Below are 10,861 nucleotides of genomic sequence, written 5' to 3'. Positions count from 1 at the left end.
ATCATAGTTGCAGAATCACAGAATGGCTTGGGTTGGAAGGGTCCTTAAAGCCCAACCAGTCCCAACCCCCTGCTGCAGACAGGGTTGCCATCCACTACATCAGTTTGCCCAGGGCCTCATCCAGAGATGGGAAACTTCTGAGCAACCTGTTTCAGTGCCTCACCACCCTCTGAGTTAAAATATTTATTTATTTATTTATTTATTTATTTATTTATTTATTAAAATCTAATATAAATCTCCCACTTTTTAGTTTAAAACCATTCCCCCTTGTCCTTTCACTATCTGCCCGGGCCACACATGCCTCCTTTACACTTTCTGTGCTTCAGAGCCTAAAACCTACATCCAAAATGGTTGAATTGTTGCCTACAATGCACAGCAGTTAATGCTCATTTGTTTGTTTCCAAAGCAACAGGCCCTGTGCAAGACCAAGATTAACAGCTTGAAACCTTGTCAGAAAGAAAGAACTTCATTTGAACCATAAGTGCAAAAAACTCAAAAGACCCTGAGGCCAGAAGAAAAAGTAGCAATTGGAAGTGTAACTCTGGAGCATGGTGATGACAGAGACAGCCAGAAGGTGGAGAATGCAGGCACAGGAAGGATGGTATAACTGGAGGGTTAAGGAAAAAGAGACAATTATCCTTGACAATTTACAGCAGACAGTGGTGTTTTACTCTGGAGGGGATGACAAGAAGAATCTTAACCTCCTTCCCTCCAACTCTACTCCCAGACTTACAGCCTGTGTCCCTGAACTGAGGTTATTAAATGTATTTATCTGTGAAAAATACAAGATGTCTGAAGTACCTGGCAATAAATACAGCCTACTTCTTCCATATAGATTGCCCTCTTTTCCAGATCACATGCATAAACATCTTCATTTTACATTCTTCAGAAATCCAGGCACACACTTCTAGGCAGTTGGATCAGTGTTGGAGTCTTTCCCCAAATGCCTAGTAGACTTAACCAGCAAAAGCAAAGCTGAACGTGGGCCTTGTAATCTGCTTTCTTGACCTTCAAACACTGATAAGCCATCTGAGTCCTTTGTTTGGAGCCTGGGACCTTTTGTGGACTTCAGTCCTTGTTTAGCTATTACTGCCCTGGGCTCCAGCAGGCAGATGGAGCAGCATGAGGAGCGTCCTTCTGATATTCCCTTCTTATCAGCATCCAATTCAAGGAACAGAAAATTGTCAACAAAAATGTTCATCTCTTCAGGATCATGAGAAGATCACCTTTTTAATCCAATAGAGGATTAAAGTGAAATGTCTGTTAATGGGGAGATCAAATAACTATACTCCTAAGGATCAAAGCATGCCACTGTACACTTTCTGTATGGGCAGCTAGTGCTAAACTCACCCACTACGAGCTTTACTGTATTTTTAATGAACATTTGAATTCTCCACTTCCACCCAGCAGACATTAGGTTAGACAGAGTGCTGAGGCAGGTGGGCAGCATTTTGGGTTATAATTTTCAGGTAAAGTTAGAGCCTGCTTTCAAGCCCACTTTTTGTAAAACTATTTCTTCTAACTAATAGTATTAATCAACCAATGTGGTATCAACAACAGGTTATAAGGGATTGCTCTTACCTACTTAAAAGAATTTCCCTTCTGGAAGATTGTGTTTAGTTCCTTTTTTGGGAACGGAAAAGGAAGCTCAGCATTAACTGAACTGTTTCAGTCAGGCCAGTCACCATGGCAACATTTTTTCTGATATTAGAGAGCATCACTTGGGAAGTACGGTTAGTGCAATAGTATCAAGGATCATTTTCATATATTCACTTCAGCCTTATGACTTAAAGGCACGGTGTCCTTTTCTTATGAAAAAGGCTGTGATACAATGCACAACACAGAGAATAGAGAGACATAAAATTATACACAGCAAAGAAATTGAATGGTTTCAGCCAAATACAGACCTTGAAAAGTTTGGCTAGTGGAAACCTACCTTTAGCTACCCAATAACCTGACTGACAAGCATAGCTGTTCTAGACCCATTTTTCTCCACTAACTATAGTATAACAGTATTTGTCTGCTATTTAGCTATAATCAGATGCACAGATGCAGAATACTTCTGAGCTGCACAATATTACCTTGAATAATGACTGTGCTTGAGTTGTTTCACTTCTTGTCACATTAGATTGAGCTGTGTTTAAAATATGCTGGTTTTGCTTTTAACAGTAAGGATAAATATGTAATTTTACTACACTCGGGGATTCTCAGTCTATAATGTCATTCTTTTCACTTTTTTTCCTCTCTGCAGTTAAGAACATAGCTTCTAAATGTGCTTGAAAGGAGCTGCTTAAATCTTTGGGATGATTTGCTCTGATACCGTGAGAAGTGCTGGATTCAGTGCAGGATTAGGAATGAATATGATATGTACAAAGCAGAAAGACAGTCATACCTATAATTATCAATAAAAGTATTCAAGATTCTTTCTTGTCAGCTAGAAAGAGCCAAAATTCATGATAGGATCAGAGGCCAGCTACCTCAATTGAATCAATATTTGGTCTAAATATTACATTTCAGGAAAAATAAGTACCAAAAATACATATCTCACACTTTTTTATTCAGTGGACTCAAGAAGTCTTTTCACCATTTACCACACTGTGAGGAATAGTGAGCCAAATTCTGATTTCACTTCCATCCATGTAAGACCTGATCTGGCAAAGGAAACTCCTCAGGATTTACAAGGTGGTAGAATGAGCTCAGGATACAGCCCTGTGTACTGCATGAGGTAATGCTTACTCCCATAGCTGCCTGGAGTGTTTCCTTATGGACCATGGAAGAACTGCTCAGTCTGTGCAGGAATCACTGAGTGAAACTCGGTGGCCTCTCTTCTGCATGAGGTCAGACTAGATAATCAGAGTGCTCCCTTTTGGCCTTGAAATCTATGAATCTATTAAATGAAAACAAATGTTACAATTAATCAAACTGCTTTTCCCCTGCTCTAACCCACAGTGTTAGTCATGAAAAATTGGCCTCTCAAGACACTGTTCTTTATGGCCATTTTGACTGCTGTTTGGTGCAATACCACCATGAATTAACCACACCACAAGTGTCAATCTTTCCATTTCATTTTTTTCGTATTGGTTGCCTGCTGAAACTCCAATTATGTTAGACCTTCAGAATGCACGAATAAGTGTCCCCATCACTAAAAAGATTCAGTAGGAGTTAGGACGGTAATTCCAGCTGTAGAAGAGACATGGAAGTGTCTGCCTGAAGCACCAAGACACAACATAATAACAAATGGCATACATCACGCGTGGGCAGAGTTTAATGTCCTAGAATGGAAACCCTGTTGCATCACCCATGAGTAGAGGATTGAATTATTGTAATTGTCTAAGTGTAAACAGGATACAAGGTGTATATTTTTACTTGGATCCCACGCTCATTATGTATTTGGCACGGCCATAAACTATGACCAGTGCATGCTGCAAAACCTGAGAGCCATCTGGGGTAACGTGAAGAGGACAAAATTAGAGATGCCTCCTTCACACAATAAAAAGTTGACAACCTAACCAACCTACCCAATGATTAAGCTATCCTGAAAATAACTGTTCTCAGTCACATTAATTGTTCAGGATAATTGTTTGACTTCTTCCTGTGAAAAAAATATATGAATTGTTAAATTTATCTGAAATTTTAAGTAATTTACCAATAGTCAAAATCAAACAAAATGTACAGGCTGCATTACCATATATGCAAGGTGGTTACAAAATATGACCTGCATTATTATAGCATGCCTTTAAAAATGGGATTTATGAAGGTGAAGTTTTGCTGTATGTAATGTGCATTGCTTATTATGCTTGATACAATGACTTGGGTAAAAAACTCTGCACTGAGAATAACCTTTTAAAACAAAAAACTTTTCAGATGTAATTTTCCAGATAAGATATAAATGGAAATATGTTCTACCTCTTCTTTTGGCCATCTACAAGCCTGTATTATAATAATGGAGTAAGGGACAAGAAACTTTCAGTTACTCTGAGAAAAAAATAAAAAATAGCAGTACATAAGCTTGATTGAATATGAAAAAAAAAATAGTTATGCATTATTTCATGTCTAAATGTACTACGGTTACATTCTTCTGTAATTCTTCAGGCTTAGGAGGCATATGAATTTCCAAAAAGGGAGTGAGTTTGAAATGGCAGTGTCTCCTCTGATTACCAATACTAGGGATGATTGATATAGGCTTTTCTACTGGGTTAAATATAACATTTGAATACAGCTGTCATCTTAATGAGTATATCGATATATGAATGACTCAGAAAAATTTAGCATTTGTGTTGAAGTGATTTCGTGAATTGCATCCTATTATCCAGGATAAATGGCAGTGCTATGGTGCCTACACGTAGCCTTCTTGCAATTTTTTCAGGTGTCTTAGCATGTCTGAGACATCTACACTGCACTGGCAGATATGACCTGCCTCCTCCGAAGATGCAGCTGGAGGTCAGCCAGGATACTGAGGAGCAGCTACCATCACACGAGGCACCAGTGGTTAGTCAGTTGAATTAAGCCTGAGGCATCCAAGTTCTCACTGTATTAGCACAGATCTACTCGATACAGTCACCAGAGTCTGTAGGGTGACTCAACTTGCCTTAATGTAGGCAGCTAGTGGCTAAGCAGCCAAGTTGCTCTCTGGGTTTCTGTGAGTGCATTAACTAGATCTCCACTGACTCTAAAGGAAGTCTGAATACCTAGCTTGCATGTAGATGGGTATAATTGGGTACATGGAGTGTACCCACGGATTCCAAAGTGTAGGGGTTGATACAGCTGTCTAAACATTTAATTATTTCAAATAATCAGGGCATCTAACTGCTTTCCAGGAAAGCAAAGGTCTAGTGTATGTTCTGTATTACAATTTGAATTGTTACAGTGATGTTTCAGATACATTTGAGCATACTCTGTTCTTGTGAGACACCCACCTGGACTACTATGTCCAGTTTTGGAGCCCCCAGCACAATAAGGGCATAGTGTTGTTGGAGCAGGTCCAGAGGAGAGTCACAAAGATGATCATAGGACTGGAGGACCTACCCTACAAGGACAGACTGAGAAAGCTGAGGCTCTTCAGCCTGGGGAAGACAAGACTCCAAAGAGACTTTATAGCAGCCTTCTAGTACCTGAAGGGGGCCTATGGGAAAGCTGGGGAGGAACTTTTTAGAAGGGCAGGTAGTGACAGGATGAGGGGAAATGGTTTTAAACTGAAAGAGAGTAGATTTATACTAGATAACAGGAAGAAATTCTTTACTGTGAGGGTGGTGAGACACTGGAACAGGTTGCCCACTGAGGTTGTGGATGCTCCCTCCCTGGAAACATTGAAGGCCAGGCTGGATGGGGCTGTGAGCAACCTGGTCTGGTGGGAGGTGTCCCTGCTGTAGGAGGGGGGTGTTGAAACCAGATGATCTTAAAAGTCCCTTGCAACCCAAACCATTCTTTGATTCTTTGATACCATACTGCATCCAAATGTGGAGTCCTTGGTACAGGAGAGACATGGACCTGTTGGAGCACATCCAGAGGAGGGCCACAGAAATGATTCAAAGAATGGAATACTTCTCCTATGAGGACAGGCTGAGAGAGCTGGGGCTGTTCAGCCTGGGAAAGCTTCTCTCAGCTGCAAGATGACCTATAGAGGCTTTTCAGTATCTAAAAAGGAACTACAAGAAATAAGAGAACAGACCCTTTAGCAGGGTCTGTGGTGATAGGACAAGGGGAAATAGCTTTAAATTGAAAGAGGGTAGGTTTATGTTAGACATAAAGAAAAAGTCTTTTACAGTGAGGATGGTGAGCCATTGGAAAAGGTTGCCTAGAGATGCAGGTGGTGGATGTCCCAACCCTGAAGACTTTCAAGGTGAGGCTGGATCAGGTGCTGGACAACCTGATCTAGCTGTGCATGTCCCTGTTCATTGCAGGGGAGTTGGACTAGATGATTTTTAAAGGTTCCTTCCAACTAAAATGATTCTATGATTCCATCATTCTATTTTTCTGTATCAGCCAGCACAAAGAGGATAAATTCAGGCAACTGAACTAGAGTCCATAATTCCTCCATAATGCCTTTAGCAAATGCTTCTGCATTCCAGACTGCAGACACCACAGCTCCTAATAAGAGGTAAGCATGCTTAAAGTAATATTGTAGGCAGAACTGGGCAATTAATTAACCAGCTGCTCATCCATTTTGGGTTTTGGGAAAACTCAACTCACTGGAGCCTTTAGCCAATGACAGACCCCATCCTTCTTGTCTCATCATCCATCACCACGCTCAGTTAGTGCTATTTTAAGTCCATGACTGCATTTACAAAATAGATTATCAGGGCAACCAACCTCAGACTGCCCCGAAGAGGGTCAGATTAATAACTGGGTAGGGGTGCTCCCAAACTGTCAAGGGCAATCAGAATTAATGTTTGAGAGGAAATAAAACTGAGCAGATGAAAACCAAGAAACTGGGACTTCCCTGAGGGATGACGAAAACACTTTAGAATAATGGCCCAATTATTTAATTCTGAATTTCAGTGAAAATCCTATAAAAGTACTTAAAACACCCCCATTAGCACTAAATGAGCTCATCTTGATTAATGTTATTAAAATAATTGCCAAAGAGTTTAGTAATGATTAAGTCTTTTATCTCAGGTGATAAATTCTTAACATTCTAGATACATTAGTATAAAGCATAAAAATAAAAGTTTATTTTCATTTTTATTTTTCTAATTTATTATCTTCTTTCTTCACCCCATCAACAGACAAAGCAACATGTGCACATTTCCATCCTAACCTCTGTAAGTGTTGCAGAGGCAAATTATGCAATAACATTCCCACTGTTTCATCTGAGTGCTTAGGTGCTTCTACCTGCTCTGACCACTGACTTTGATGGCTATTCCAGACACCAGATTAGAAGATGAATTTCTCTAACAACTCTTAACATTAACTGGATGGTGTGGTCTCACTCAGACAGTCTGATCCACTACTTGTTTCTTTGTACTGATCAACCCTTGAAATCTTAATCAGATGCCTACATTTAGGTGATGGATCCCAGTCTTCAAACCCTGTATAGGTATACAATTTGAGTAAAAATTCAAGCCCACTCGAATCCATTAAAAGAACCCTACTGACTTCAATGCTGAATTTGCTTAGACTGATGGAACTGCTAACTGAAGATAGTGCTAAATGCTCCCCCCCTCCCTCCATCCTCATCATGACCACACATTGGAGTTACTTTACTGATATTGGGTAAAAGTTCTATTGCTCCTAAAAAGATGCACTGTGCATTTCATAATATGCCTTGAGAAGAGCCTTCGAGTCCTTAGTAATTTTTCCCAGGTTCCAGTGACATGTCAGCAGCATTTTTCCTTGTGTTAGGGCTCAGAGCAAAATATAACTTGCAGGTGTTCAAATTGTGTTGCACTCAGAATGATAGGAGGTTGTTTTTCCTTATCTTCTCCATTGCAGGCTCCTCAGGCTGCATAAGGGCACAATGAGGTTTGCTCTTGAGCAGACATAAAAGGAAAGTTTGGGAAGCTTTCCTCTGCTGTACTGTCACACAAGTTACAGTCCTTATCAGTAAGTGTACAGGTGCCTTTATGAGAGCCCTTGGAGACAGGAACCACCCAAAAGAGACAAACTGCAGATAACACTATAGTGGCATCTACTTCTGGAGAGGTACTGTGAGGATGGTGCCCACGCAATTAGAAGGTCTGAGGATTTTCTGTCCTCAGTTAGATACAACAGAGCTGTAGCTGATTTGAAAAGCATGGCACCAACTACAAACCTAGCATCCTGTGTGAGCATGTGGTGAAGCTAGCATAACCATGCTCCACTGAGCTACACCAAGCAGTGCTACAGTGGAAAGAAAAAGGTGATTTCAGTTCTGTTAGATCTCCTTGCAAACCTGCTTCCACACATTGTTATCAAGTTGCTAGTGATGCTGACAAAGAGTTTACTTGATCTGAAGTGATTTTTGTTTAAAGTGGGGTTTTGATGTTATTTGTGTGCCTGTCCATAGAACAGCTTTGGACAGTACGGAGGGAGTGTCAAAGAAATCTGAGCCTGTAAACACAGACCACAGAATCTGAGCAGGGAAATGCATATTTTGATCTAAGGGAAATAATTGCACCAAGGGATTTCTTGAAATCGAAATAAAACCAAGCAACTTCTAGTTACTTTCTCTGAATTGAGTGATTTTTTTATAAGTTTCCCATAAGTTGCACAAAACCACTGGTTCTCCATTTCCTGACATTTCTTTGACAACTTGAAAGATCTGATGCAATCTCTGGAAATGTAAATGGCATGAAATGTCTTCAAATTTCACAGATATTTTCCTTTCATCTCACATCTTGCAACATGTAGCCATTATTGGATAGCAGTTTGCAATTTCACTTGTCTACACCCAAGCTTTTGTAAAATGTCCTTGTTTGTTGCTGCTGGAAAAAAACGTTTTGAAGTTTAAACTGTTTCTCCCTATATGCCAACAAACTGGCAGCAAAATGTGCATCCTTGCAGCTTTCTGGGAAATCACAGAATCACAGAGTCAGAGAGTGGATGGATTGGAAGGACCTTAAAGACCACCCAATCCCAACCTCCTGCTATAGACAGGGTTGCCAGCCACTAGATCAGACTGCCCAGGGCCCCATCCAATCTGGCCAAAAATACCATCTACTTTGTCAACCTCACAAACTTTGACTTCCAAGGACTCATTTGGTTTCTGAATTTGTTTCTCTCTGGCTCTATTTAGTCTCCTATCTATTCCAGACTCTTTTCTCTTTGCCACCCCAGATTAACCTTTCATCTTCTCCCTCCCACCAGTTCCCAGCCCAGTTTCTTCTCCCCAGATGTACTGGATTTCTGTGGCAAGGTTTTGGTAGCAGGGAGTTGCTGCAGGGATGGGCTCTGTGAGCAGAGTCCAGCACTTCCCCACGTCAGATTAAAACCAGCTCCAGCTGCTCTAAATGGAACCCTCTACTGCTGCTCCTGAAGCATGGGCCCTGTGATATGCAGTCATGTCGGAGCAAAGCTTGGAGAGCTGCAGCCTGAGGCAAGCCCATGTAGGATCAGTCCAGGAAGGATGGCATCTTGTGGCATCTGCCCCTGCCCTATATGGAGCAGAGGCATAGAGTGACCATGGAAGAGTGATAAAGCGTAATGGACTAAGTGCAGTCCTCATTCACTATCCCCCTGCACTGCTTGGTGGGAAGGGTAGAAGAATGGGGAATGGGGGAAGGTGGTTTTAGTTTGCTTTGAGTTCTTATGGCTCTGGTCTGTTTGTTGTTGGCAATAAATTATATTAAATTCCTTAAACTGAGTCTGCTTTGCTGGTGATGGTAACTGGTGAGCAACCTTATTAATTTATCAACCTTCGAACCTTTTCCATCATATTTTCTCTTCATCTTCTTTCCAGATGGGTAATGAGAAATCAGTATGCTGGAGTTTAGCTCCCCATCAAGATTAAATCACCACACCGATGATATTTTTCTTCTATCCAAAATGAAGATTAGGGTCCTACAGGTGAACCCTCTGTGGCCCTGTGAAGTCTGTCCAGCCCAATCCATAGCAGCAGATTGAGTAGAGCCAGGACACAGCCACAGATCCCCATCATTTTGCTTGCAGCAAAGCAAGAACCATTTCTGACTGGGAGCAGTGTCATAGATAGCATCCTCCAATCAGTTTCTGTGCACAGCTAGAGTGATCTTGCTGTGCAGGTACTAGACTAGATGAAGACCTATTAACTGGCCAGGTTATAAGCAGCTGTCATGTCTTAAGTGCAAAGAAACTTTAATAGTATAGATATTCCCAGATGTCTTCAGGCACAGAGAACAAGGCCTGGCATTGTTCAGGGCAAACACACTGTCAGGTTCCCAGTACTCTTTTCCCAGAACCTCTGCCCTGCTGCATTTGTGCAACTGAAAACAAGGAACAATAATACATATATACATATACTGAAGGTTGTAAATCTGTACTGGCCACTGAACGCACCTTCATCCTCCTGACAGATGGTTTTTGCCCACATGAACAAGCCCATGAACATTGTTTGCTCAATGTTCCTCTTTTGATTTCACTCTGCCATGTGTTTTTCTGAGCTCTCCTCTGCACTCAGACATTTCCCACACCAACAAAACACAGAGCAATGTGGCTGGCTAGATTGTGCTGCTCAGATTTTGCTAAATTCCCATTGAGAAGTAATGCTGAATTTGGCTGTAGGTGTTTTTCCCCAATTAAAACTAGCAGGAGTGTGTTTTGTGAATGGTGTGGGGGGAAGGGAGTGTGAAAAATAGAAGAGCCCCATTCAGTTGCACAAGCTTCAGGAGCAATTAGTAACTCAGAGGGGAAAAAATCATGAACCAAATCATAGGAAATGGCAATGGAGCTGCAAAGATGACATCATAGTTTATTGGAATTATTTAAACATCTTAGACATATGTGCAAAGCTCAGTGGAGAACTCCAGTGCTACATGCCAGTGAAAATCAGCCTTTCATTCAGGATCAAGCCTAATATCCTCCTGGCTTCACACTGGAGTGCTTTACTCATCTTCTTTATACATGGCATCTAAATAAAGCCTCTCTCATAATTAGCTGTGCTGAAACAACCTTGAATATCACATGATGATGCATATGCTTTAGCTGATGTGCATCCGGAGAGAAAGCTAACCAGAACCACAGGATATTTCAGACCTCGGGGGGAGGGAAGTGAGCAACTCTGCTGTGGAAAGTAGCTGGAAGTTATCCAGCTTCCCCAGGCCAGTCAGTCATGAATATCCTGCTTTGGCCACAGAGGAGCTGTGGAGGAAGCAGGCTCACAACAATTGGGAAAGGTTTGTAACCGCAGGAGTCAAATGAATGAAGCCAAGAGGCCGCCAAGTGATGCAATTCATGGAAAAAAAAAAAA

This window comes from Meleagris gallopavo, chromosome 2, assembly GCF_000146605.3.
Source record: "Meleagris gallopavo isolate NT-WF06-2002-E0010 breed Aviagen turkey brand Nicholas breeding stock chromosome 2, Turkey_5.1, whole genome shotgun sequence".
Lineage (NCBI taxonomy): Eukaryota > Metazoa > Chordata > Aves > Galliformes > Phasianidae > Meleagris > Meleagris gallopavo.
The sequence above is the reverse complement of the archived record's forward strand: the minus strand, read 5'-3'. Positions refer to the sequence as shown.